This window comes from Phascolarctos cinereus, unplaced genomic scaffold, assembly GCF_003287225.1.
Source record: "Phascolarctos cinereus isolate Bilbo 61053 unplaced genomic scaffold, phaCin_HiC Scaffold_4;HRSCAF=312, whole genome shotgun sequence".
In the NCBI taxonomy this organism is placed as follows: Eukaryota; Metazoa; Chordata; class Mammalia; order Diprotodontia; family Phascolarctidae; genus Phascolarctos; species Phascolarctos cinereus.
In genome coordinates this window covers 698,376,236-698,388,251 of record NW_027555847.1, presented here as the reverse complement: position 1 = coordinate 698,388,251, position 12,016 = coordinate 698,376,236, and the positions used below count along the sequence as shown (strand labels likewise).

Below are 12,016 nucleotides of genomic sequence, written 5' to 3'. Positions count from 1 at the left end.
AGGTGTTTGGATGCCCCTTATGGTTTCTACTACATTGAAGGTCTCTAGGCTTCAGCAATGATGAGTTCATGCTTCCCTATTTTGATGGACCCATGATCTCCTTGTTGGGGACATTCCTTCCCCCAGCTTTCTTCATCTCATGTGGATTCTTGTCCCCATCATTTCCTAAGTCTCCCAGTGGATCTGCTTATTGCATGGGAGGCCTTCTTCCCACCATCCCATGTAATGTGGTGAGTTCTACCTCCCAGCCTCCTTCTCCAGCCAGTGATGTGGTCTTGCCACCAAGGATCAGACAGCAGAGATTAACAGGACGATTGGATCCAGGGGGGCTTCTCACTGGCATTCAGAAGGGCCCCAGTCATTTGCTGCCCCTTGGGCCGGTGACTGCCGTAACTTCTTACACACCCAGGCAGCTCTGCGAGTTGCTTATTAACCAGGGGACATCAGGACAGGGATGAGGCTGAGGGACTGGAAGGGCAAAGATATTGACGGGTCTGTTGAATGGGACCGCAGAAGCGGTGGGTGGGATGACCTGTCTAGGCACCTGGTGGTAAGGATGTTCTATAGGAGGAAGGAGGAAGGCCCCAAATCATCATCAAAGTCAGAGAACTTCAGACAGTCACAGAATCCTCTGTCTAGAGCTGAAAGGGACTGCAGACATCATCTTGTTCAATCCCTCATTCTACAGGGAGGAAACTGGAGCCCAGTGAAGCCAGTGAGATTAAGCATCACAAGTGGGATTTGATCTCACGCCCTTGGCCTCTCTAGGCCTCATATTCCTTCTTTATAAAATGAGGGCATTGGACTAGATTACCTTTAAGGTCCTTCCCAATTAGGTAAGAAAGTGGTATAGTTGAAAAGCACCGGCTCTGTAGACAGAGGTCTTGAGTTCAAATCTATCTATGGGATTGTGGGCAAATCCCTTCACCTCTCTGGTCTCGGTTTCCCCAGCTGTAAAATTAAGGGGTTGGGCCAGATGGCCCCGAGGTCCCTTTCAGCTTCTAGATCAAGATTCCTGTGACTTGCCCAAGCTCATGCAAAGTCGTTGTCTAGTCGCTTTTCAGTCTTTGTCTGACTCTCTGTGACCCCATTTGGGATTTTTTCTTTTTTAGGCAATTGGGGTTAAGTGACTTGCCCAGGGTCACACAGCTAGCAAGTGTCAAGTGTTTGGTCTGAGGCCAAATTTGAACTCAGGTCCTCCTGACTTAAGGGCCGGTGCTCTATCCACTGTGCCACCTAGCTGCCCCTGGGATTTTCTTGACAAAGATCCTGGAGTGGTTTGCCATTTCCTTCTACAGCTCGTTTTACAGATGAGGAACTGAGGCAAACAAGGTTAAGTGACCTGCCCAGGGTCACACAGCTAGTATGTGTCTGGGGCTGGATTTGAACTCAGGAAGAGGAGTCTTCTTGACTCCAGGCCTGGTTCTGTGCACTATGGCATCACCCAGCTGCCCTACATTAGTGACATAACAGACTCAATCCCACTCTCCTAATTCCCAGGTTAGGGATCTTTACGCTATGCCAGTCTATGCCTACAGAAGTGCCACTAGTGGTTGATAGCCCTAGAACCCAGTTGCCACCAAGAGGAGCTGAGAGAGTTCTTGTTATCAACATCATTATCAGTTGAAGCAGCAGCCAACAAGTCAACATGAATGAATGACTGCATGAAAAAGCATATAATTAGGGCTTCTTATAGTCCTGTCTATCTTCCGCTACGGTAAGAGAGATGCGGCTTCCGGATTGGAGGTCATGTTCTCTCCTGTGTCCTCCCTCCTTTTGCCCTCCCTTCAGACCACGTCCAGAGGATTGTGCTCAGTCCTGGGGGCCGTGTTGTAGGAGGGACATTGATCATCAGGAGATCATTCAGAAGAAGGCAGCCAGGATAGTGAATGGCCTTGAGACCACACCGGGTGAGAATATGATTTCTTGTCGAGTCGTTTCAGTCACATCCAATTCTTCCTGACCGCATCTGGGGTTTTCTTGGCAGAGATCCGGGAGTGGTTTGGTTTGCCATTTCCTTCTCCAGCTTATTTTACAGGTGAGGAAACTGAGGCAAATGAGGTGAAGGGACTTGCCCAGGGTCACCCAGCTAGTAAGTACCTGAGGCCAGATTTGAACTCATGAAGATGAGTCTTCCTCATTCCAAGCCCAATGCTCTATCCACTGAGCCACCCAGCTGCCCTGAGAATACTTGTATGTACAGGGTTTTTTGCACGTTGTTTCCCCCATTCGAATGTAAGCTTCTTGAGGACAGGGGTTATGTTTACTTTTCTTTGTATCCCCGGAGTGACCACCACATAGTAAGTGCTTAACAAATGCTTATTGACTGGCTGACTGACTGACTGGTACTGACCTTGGCCATGGTTCCATTAGGTTGGGAGCATCTAGGGAAGTCACATTGTCTGTTACCTCACTTCCAAGGCACACTGCCCTTCTCAACGCCTAGAGGTTTGTATTCAGTCAAAAAGCCACACTTGAGGACCTACAGGGCCACATGTGGCCTCAAGGCCATAAGTTCCCCACCCCTGATCTAGACCAACTGGGATACAGGGTGTCGATGGTGTGTGTAGATGTTGGAGCAAGAGCCGAGGTATCTGAGTTTCCTGCCATTGGCTGGTTGTGGGATCGTAGAAGGCCACTTTCCTAGTTTCTGTTTCTTCCTCTTTAAAGTTGGGGACGAGGCCATGAGATCCCTTCTAGCTGTGACATTCTGGCAGCCTGGGATGAGCTCCCTACGTCCAGAGCAGGACATGGGCTGGAGAAAGTCTTCCCGCTGAGCTGAGGAAACGCTTGACATTCTGCACGGCTTAGCTGGCTTCGCTGGGAGTCTCCAGCAGGCAGGGTTTCACGTCTTGGGTTTCCAGGCCACTCCAGCTGCGGCACGGGGAAGCGGGTGGGAAAGTTCTTTCCTCTGGCCTCTTTCCACACCGGGGATGGCTGTGGGAATGGGCAGCTCAGGGCTGTGGTGCTGCTGGTGCTGGTGCTTTCCCAGAATACCACAGATGTGGCCAGACAGCTGGGTCTTGTGGATGGGAACAGAGGGAAGGAAGAATGTTCTTCTGACTTTACTGTTCCCACCCAAGTTCTGGAAATCCTGTGGGGTCCTGGGCTCCAAAGGCTAACAGCTTCCTCTGATGGTCTCACAGATCATAAACCATAAGGACTCCAGACTCCAAGAAGCATCTGCTACACAATGGGTACCTCTCTCCATTCTGAGATTCTCTCCTTCTTTTCCCTGCTGCCTTAAAAGGAATACTGGAAAATGAAAACCATATAAGACTGATGGGAACATAAAAGGTTAGAGATCACAGGATTCACTTCAGTTCAACTCAGTGAGAGTACATTGGGCATCTACTCTGTGCTGGGCCTGGCATCAGGAAGACCTGAGTTCAAATCCAGCCTCAGATGCTTACTAGCTGTGCACCCTGGGCAAGTCACTTCACCCCATTTGCCTCAGTTTCCTCATCTATAAAATGAGCTGGAGAAGGAAATGGCAAACCAGTCCAGTATCTCTGCCAAGAAAACCCCAGATGGGGTCATGGAGACTTGAACAGGACTGAAAAATGACTAAACAACAACAACTCTGTGCCAGGCACTGTGCTAGGGACCAATAAGCATTTATTAAGCACCTACTGCATGTCAAGTCCTGTGCAAGGTGCTGGGGACATAAAAATGCTCTATGGAATGTTTGGGTCATAGAGTGGCAGAGCTGGGAGGGACCATAGAGAGCACCTATTCTGACCTCCCATTTAACGTATGGGAAAACTGAGGCCCAGAGAGTCAATAACCAATAATGTCCAAGATCACGCAGGCAGTAAGGACAGAGTGGGAATTTGAACCCAGGACCTCTGATTCCACATGCAGTCCTCTTCCTGTTGCAATATAGGGCCTCTGAATCTCTGAGCTGGCTGGTACTTGAAAGACATTCCTCTGCTACAAGCTAATAACAACGACAAGAACAGCTGTCAGCTACATAGCATGTGCGGATTTACAAGCTACTTTGCTTACAACCCTTGAGTCTCCGAGTAACACCGTAAGCTACAAACCACAGGTGTTATTATCCTTATTTTGCAGATAAAAGCATTGGTGACCTAGTGATTGTGCAGGGTCCCACAGCTAGGAAGCATGAGGGGCAGGATTTGAACCTGGGTCTGTCTGTCTGACGCCAAGTCCATCATTCTGTCCACTCTAATCGGGGGGAGCCTGGTGCCTCTCAAGGCCCTCCATTCCGAACAACTGCTAGCAAGTTGTTGCTGACATCAAGAGGAACTGTTTTTGTAGAAGCAAAATCCAATTAAAATCCCATTTTCTGCAAGGCTTCCACATTCTCCAATCCCCCTTAAAGCTGATGCCTTCCCTCTGAGATACTCCTAATTTATTTCCTCTCTTGTTCTCATGTAGTTGTTTGCATCTTATCTCCCTTCTTAGACTGTGAGCTCCCTGACGGCAGCGACTGGGTTTTGGGTTTTTTGGCCTATATTGCCAGCTCTTAATGCAGTGCCTGGCACACAGAAGGTGCTTAATAAATAAATTTTTGTTGACTTAACTTCCACCCAGTTATGCCCCCTGGGTCTGAGCAGAATAAGGTCACTCCTTGTGCCCTCTGACATCCCTTCAGAAAGATGAGGATGGCCACCATTTCCCCTGTACATATTCTCTTATTGTGACTGAGAGCCAAGATCAGAGCAGAGCAGAGAAACCAGTTTCCACAGCCTGAGACTACTGGCTACATGGGGTGTGACAGCTAAACCCTCTGTCTTTAAAAGACGGCGGGAGAGGTCCTCCAGGAGGAGAGAAAGGCAAACGGCGTCCTGCTTTTCGACAAAAGGGAAGCAGTGTCTACAAACTACAGGCCAGTGACCTTGATTTCTATTCCTGGAAAGATCCTGTAACGAATCAAAGGGACAGCGAGTGTACATATAGAAGAGGTAGCAGTGGGGGGCAGCTAGGTGGCGCAGTGGATAGAGCACCGGCCCTGGATTCAGAAGGACCTGAGTTCAAATCCGGCCTCAGACACATAACACTTACTAGCTGTGTGACCCTGGGCAAGTCACTTAACCCCATTGCCTAGCTAAAAAAAAAGAAAAGGTAACAGTAATCACACAGAAGGGAGTAAGTATTAAGCACCTACTATGTGCCAAATACTTTACAAATAGTGTCTCATTTGATCCTCATGACAACCCTGAAAGGTAAGTACTATTATCCCTATTTTGGTCTGGGAAACTGAGGCAGCGGAGGTGAAATGACTGTTATAGGGTCATACAATAAGTGTCTGAGACCAGATTTGAATTCAGATCTTGCTGACTCCAGGACTGATGCTCTATCCACTGCACCATCTTGCTGCCTCTAATAAAGAACCAGTAAGGCTGGTCATGCCAGACTCACCATATTTTCTTTTTCAATAAGGTTTACCAGACTGGTGATAATAATGATAATAACAATAGTAATAGTTAGCATTTATATGGCACTTTAACGTTTGCAAAGTGCTTTACAAATATCATCTTATTTGATCCTGACAATTACCCTTGGAGGTTAGGTGTATTACTATCCCCATTTTACAGATTAGGAAACTGAGGCTCAGAGAGATTACGTGACATGCCCAGGGTCACACAGTAAGTGTCTGAGGCTGGATTTGCACTCAGGTCTTCCTGATTCCAGGCCCAGTGTTCTATGCACTATGGTGCCCCCTGGCTGTCTCCACTCTATCTGCCCTGCCATTATATTATAGATGTAGTTTACCTCGATTTTAGTAAAGGATTTGACAGGGCATCAAATGAGAAAGCATTTATTAAGCACCTACTATATACCTTGCATTGTGGCAGGTGCTAGAGTACAAAGATGAAGGCAGAATAGCCTTTGTAGTCAAGGGTTTCACACTCTAACGACAAGACAAGATGGAGGGATGTGAGTTGGGCGATGGTGCAGTAGGAGCTGAGTTCTGGACACAGAAGGTCATCATTAATGACTGCATCAGTTTTTATGGAGGTCTGCAGTGGAGTGACCCAGGGATCTATGCTAGGCTTTGTGTCACTTAATGTTATTTGTTTTTTGTTTTTATCAATAATTTGGATAGAGGGACATATGGCACACTTTCCAGACCAGCAGCTGATGCATAACAGGGAGGAATGAGTAGCCCACTGGATGACAAAGTCATGATCCAGAAAGGGCTTTTTTTTTTTCATTTATGGACTAGAATGCCCCTGGGGGCCCTTCCAAACCCAATATTCTGTGAGCCCCTCCCACAGAATGCTTGCTGTTTATATACAGACTACATCAAGCCTGTGCCGAGGTTAGACTTAACAATCATAGAGTCTCCAAATCCTTAGATTTCCTAAGGATACATAGGCTGGACGTCTGATGTGGAAATAAATTCAAACCTTCCAGGGTTTCAGGGAACAGTACCCACAAAGTTTAAAGAGAAATGCCCAGGGAGCTGCTTTATTCAGGTGGCCAGAGTGGTCACGTTTTGGAATGGACAGAAGAAAGAGAGACTTTGATCATCCTTCGTCCTACATAGCTTCTTTGTCTAAAAACAAAAATTATTGATAGCTTTTGTTTTTACCATACCATGTTTCCTATTGCAGCCATCCTCTGATCTCCTCCCCAGAGAGCCGCCATCCTTTATAATAAAGAAGAAAACAAGGGTAGCAAAAGTAACCAACATATTGAAAAATGCCTCATCTAAGCATTCCATCGCCATGTCCTCCATAGTTTCAAAGGTGTGACAGGAGGTGCCTTCCCTAGCTCTTCTCTAGGGCTGGGCTTAGTCTTTATAACGTCCCGGTATTCTGTTCTGAACACTCTATCATCTTGCTTTCCGTTTACATTGTTGCAGTGAGTGTGTGCACTCTTCTCCTGTTTCTTCTGACCTCCCTTTGCATTTGTTCAATCAACAGGTATTTATTAGGCACCTACTGTGTGCTTGGGATATGAGTACAAAGAATAATCCTTACTATCCATGAGTTTACATTCTAATGGAGACAAGTGGGTGTTAAAATAGATATAGAACACATATGAAGTGAATAAATGCAAATACGTGCAAAGTAGTTAGATACAGGCAAGTTTAGGAGGGAGGGTACCAACTGTTGGGGTATCAGGGCAAGCTTCATGTAGAAAATGGTACCTGATCTGTACCTTTTTTTATTTTTATAATTTTTATTATATTATTTTAAAGTATTTTGTTTTTTCCAATTATGTGTAAAAACAATTTTTAACATTCATTCAAAAAATTTTAGTTCCAAATTCTTCCTCCCCCTCCCACCCTTACTCGCTCCCTAAGACAGCAAGCAATTCGATAAAGGATATGCACAGGCAATCATGAAAAACATATTTCCATATTAGTCATGTTGTGAAAGAAAATGCAGACAAACACACAAACATAAAGTAAAAAAAAAAATAGCGTGCTTTGATCTGTGTTCCAACTCCATCAGTTCTTTCTCTGGGGTTGGATAACATTTTTCATCCTAAGTCCTTCAGAGTTGTCTTGGATCATTGCACTGCTGAGAAGAGCTAAGTCGTCCACAGCTGATCACCATACAATACAATATTGTTGTTACCCCTGGTTCTGCTTACTTCACTTTGTATCAGTTTGTGTGAGTCTTCTAAGTTTTTCTGAAAACATCCTGTTCATCATTTCTTATAGCACAATAATATTCTATCATAACTGTATACCATAGCTTGTTCAGCCATTCCTCAAATGATGGGAATCCCCTCAGTTTCCACGTCTTTGCTATCACAAGAAGAGATGCGGTAATTTTTTTGTACGTATAGGTCCTTTTCCCTTTTTTAAAAAATCTCTTTGGTATACAGTGGTAGTGGTATTGCTGGGTCAAAGGGAATGCACAGTTTGATAGCCCTTTGCGCAAATTGCTGTCCAGACTGGTTAGATCAGTTCACATTCCATCAACAATGCATTAGTGTCTCAATTTTCTCACATTTCCTCCAACATGTTATTTTCCTTTTCTGTCATATTAGTCAATCTGGTAGATGTGAGGTGGTACCTCAGAGTTGTTTTAATTTGCATTTCTCTAATCAACAGTGATTTAGAGCATTTTTTCATGTGACTATAGATAGCTTTGATTTCTTTGTCTGAAAACTGCCTGTTCATATCCTTTGACCATTCATCAATTGGGGAATGACTTGTATTCTTATAAATTTGACTCAGTTCTCTATATATTTGAGAAATGGGGCCTTTATCAGAGAAACTTACTGTTAAAAAAATTTTCCCTTAGTTTTCTGCTTTCCTTCTAATCTTGACTACATTGGTTTTGTTGGTGCAAAATCTTTTTAATTTAATGTAATCAGAATTATCCATTTTACATCCTACAAGTTTGGTCATAAATTCTTCCTTTATCAATAGATCTGACAGGTAAACTATTCCATGCTCCCTTGATTTGTTTATGGTTATCACCCTTTATGTCTAAATCACAAACCCATTTCGACCTTATCTTGGTATACAGGGTGAGATGTTGATCTATACCTAGCGTCTGCCAAGCCACTTCTCAGTTTTTGTCAAATGGTGAGGTTTTTGTCCTGAAAGCTTGGATCTTTGCTGTTTACCAAACGCTGTATTACTATGGTCATTACCTACTGTGTATTGTGTACCTAATCTATTCCATTGATCCACTACTCTATTTGTTAGCCAGTAGCAGATTGAGTTTGAGATCTGGTATGGCTAGGCCCTGATCTCTATCTTAAAGGAAGCAATGGTAAGCAAGGAGTGTATTTCAGGCATGTGAGATGGCCAGTGAAAAGACTCAGGGATAGGAGGAGCTAGAGTAGATCATATCCATTGTTTCCTGTAGCACAGAAATATTCCATTACATTCATGTACCGCAATTTATTTGGCTATTCCCAATTGATGGTATCTTCTATTTCTAGTTCTTTGCTATAAAAAGTGCTGCTATAAATATTTTGGCATCTATGGGGCCTTTCTTTCTGTCTTTGACCCCCTTGGGCATGTGCCTATCAATGGAATCTCTGAGTCAATGGGTATGGACATCATTCTCTTCGCTTAATTCCAAAAGGCTTTCTAGAATAACTGGACCAATTCTCAGTTCCACCAGCAATGCATGAGTTTTGAATATCCTCTTCCTTAATGACTTCAACACACATTACAATAGCAAATAATAATGACGATAATGAAATAATTTGCTCCTAATTGGACAGATAGGGAAACTGCATTATGGCTGATACAAAGCATATACGAATAAAGGTAAGGAGCTTACATTGGCTATGCAGGCAGAAAGCTATGAAAATGCCACTCTTAGTAATGAATACATAACCATCTAGGATATAACCATATTAACATTAAAGTGATCATCTCACTAAAGAGAGGGACAATTGAAGTCGAGGGAGAGATATCAGCTCCTTCAGCTTTCCAGAGATGCCATGGGATGCTATAGAAAGGATTACTGTGCTGGGAGTAATTCTTACCCAAAACGTTTATTTTGGAAAAAATATCAACATAGAAGTTATAACACTCTGAGAGCCCCAAGCCAAACTTTGGGGTTACCCTGAGCCAAGAAGACCTGCCCAGAACCTTCCGGGCCCTCCTTAGTCCAGACCAATATTCCTGAAAGGGGGTGGGGGTAGGAAATTATCCCAGTTTGGGATAGGAAAGAGATGGATGGATGGTCTTTACTGGGAAGTTCCCCCTCGATCAAGTGCTCTTCACCTTTCTTGTGTCATGACCCCCTCTGGCAGTCTGGTGAAACCCGTGGATCCTTTTTCAGAAAAATGTTTCTAAATGCATAAATTAACACGCATAGGATTACAATGGAAATCAATTACATTGAAATGCAGTGATCAAAATGTATATTTTTTAAGTTCATAGATTCCAGGTTAAGATTCCCTAGCCTAAACGCTTTTTGTCATATACTTCTCAAACCTTACCTCTGAAATACCTAATTCCCTATGGTATAATCTTGTTTATCTGGCCCCTGCCTATCTATACTTGAGTTTTGCCCCATAAAGCAGACTTTCCCAAGCCACCATCAGGACAAAATGCTTGTTACCTTAACTTTTCCTCCATTTTGAATTCAACAATGTTATCATAAATAAATCCAGTTAATGAAAAAGGAAGAAGGGAGAGTCTTCCAATTGGGGTCCAGAGTGGTTATAACCCTGTATTGAAACCTTCAGTTTCCTGACTCGGGAATTTAATCTGGGGTAGTAGGGTTAGGGTGGAGGAAAAGGACAGAATGATTCATTCTCTGTCAGTTCCATTTATTCCGTGGTGACTCCAGCATGATGCGGCAAGATTGGGGGAATCCAGGCCTCTGACCTGGCAGGAAAGATGGGTTAGGCAGCATGTTAGCACACCAACCTTTGCCCTTATTTGCTCTTGGTGAAGACAGCCCTGCCAGGAAGCAGACACTCCTCTCTTCTTGCCGCGTCTTTGCCCCATGTTCCTGATTTATCAGAGATCCCCAGCGGCTCGTGAGTGGGCGCTCCACTCGGATGAGGGTACACAGAGACTGCTGAGAGCCAAGAGGCCAGACGATCACCTCTGGAGTGACAAAGAGGGTTTTTTGGGGGGTGGGCTTAGATGTCTTTGAGCACACCCATAAATGAAAGCTTCCAACTCCTGGCTTCTTTTCAGAAGGCAGGCTTATCATTAACCAGCTTGCCTCCTCTCTCCAAAAGCCTGGCCCCTACCCAGGGCAACAGGGCATGCAAGCATTTAGGTTGGGTGCCTAAGAGACCCGAAAGAGCAATGCCCCAAGTACGGATGGGGACAAGGGCTTTTAGCCCCTCCTGCTGGCTCTGCCCTCAGCTGTGAGCCAGCAAATGTCCTTTCAGGTTTTGCCTTCGCTGCCAATGAAATGTCAGTTTGAGGAACTTTAAAATGGAGGGGTGGGGAAAGAAGAAAGAAGAAAATCCTTTCTTTTGTGCCAGATTAAGCAATCTTCTGACTCAGAGAGCTGCTAAAGCTGTCAACATATGGACACACCTCTTCATGGTTCAAACCTCTTCCTTGTAAATGGCCATCACAGCAGAAGCTCCTTCCTTCCTCCTATCTAGTCCAGTCCAGTCCCATCCAACAAGTGTTTTATTTCCTATTTAGAAAGTGCCTGGCACCGGGCCAAGTGATGGGGGTACAAAGACAAAATGAATATTAGTCTTCAAGGGACTTACATGCTACTGGAGAATGTGAAATAAACCTGGAGAAATAGACTGGAGCCCCACTGGGGAGTCTTCACTGGTGGCATTTTAGGGATTTTGGAGGAAAATAGGAGAAATGTAAGGCTTTTGTTCTTGGGGGTGATATGGTCATCATTGTGAATTATTAAGTTAATAATAATAGCTAACATTGATATAGTGTTTACTATGTGCCAGGCACAGTGCCAAGCACTTTACAATTGGCACCTTATTTGACCCTTACTGGGAGGTACGTGAGGTTATTATCCTTAGTTTAGAGATGGGGAAACTGAGTTAAAAGTAACTTGCCCGGAATCACACAGCTGCTAAGTGTCTTAGGCTGGATTTGAAGTCAGGTCTTCCTGATTCCAGGCTCTGTCCACTGCACCACCTACCTGCCCCTGGGTAATAGTGTGACAGAGGAATTAGAAACTAGAGGCAGGAAAGACTAGCTAGAGTCAGCAATTGGGAAAAGTTAGCATTTTTATTCTTCTCCCCTCCCTTGTCCTTGCCCAGAAAATCTTTGTACCAATCTTTACTTACTGGCTCCTAAAAGTCTTTTTTATGAAACCAGTAATGTGGGAAGCACCAGGGGAAATTCTGCATGCTGAAAGAGGCTTTGAATTTCTGGAAGGCTTGGGTAAATTTCCAAACCCTCATGGAAGCCCCTTTGACACGTGGAGAGAGGGAGTCCCATGTTTCCAGGATAGTCATGGGATAGATAGTCCTACCTGGAAGCAGAACTACTGAGCTGACCTCACTCCCTTTAAATTCTCTGATTCTAAATCTAATGAAAGGTTGGATCAACATTCCAGACCATCACCAAGAGGCAGCAGGGAGTGGCTGCCCTGCTGCTGGATCAGATCAGAACTTG

The 12,016-nt window shown here is 44.5% G+C and overlaps 1 long non-coding RNA gene across 1 annotated transcript; it reads right to left on the bottom strand.

Annotated features, from left to right (window-relative positions):
- Positions 1-7,327: 7,327 nt before the first annotated feature.
- On the bottom strand, positions 7,328-11,133 carry LOC110196849 (uncharacterized). The gene is made up of 2 exons (XR_013486478.1): positions 10,328-11,133; positions 7,328-9,744 (listed from the first exon to the last, which is right to left on the bottom strand). It is a non-coding gene; the product is annotated as an uncharacterized LOC110196849 (long non-coding RNA).
- Between the last annotated feature and the right edge of the window lie 883 nt (positions 11,134-12,016).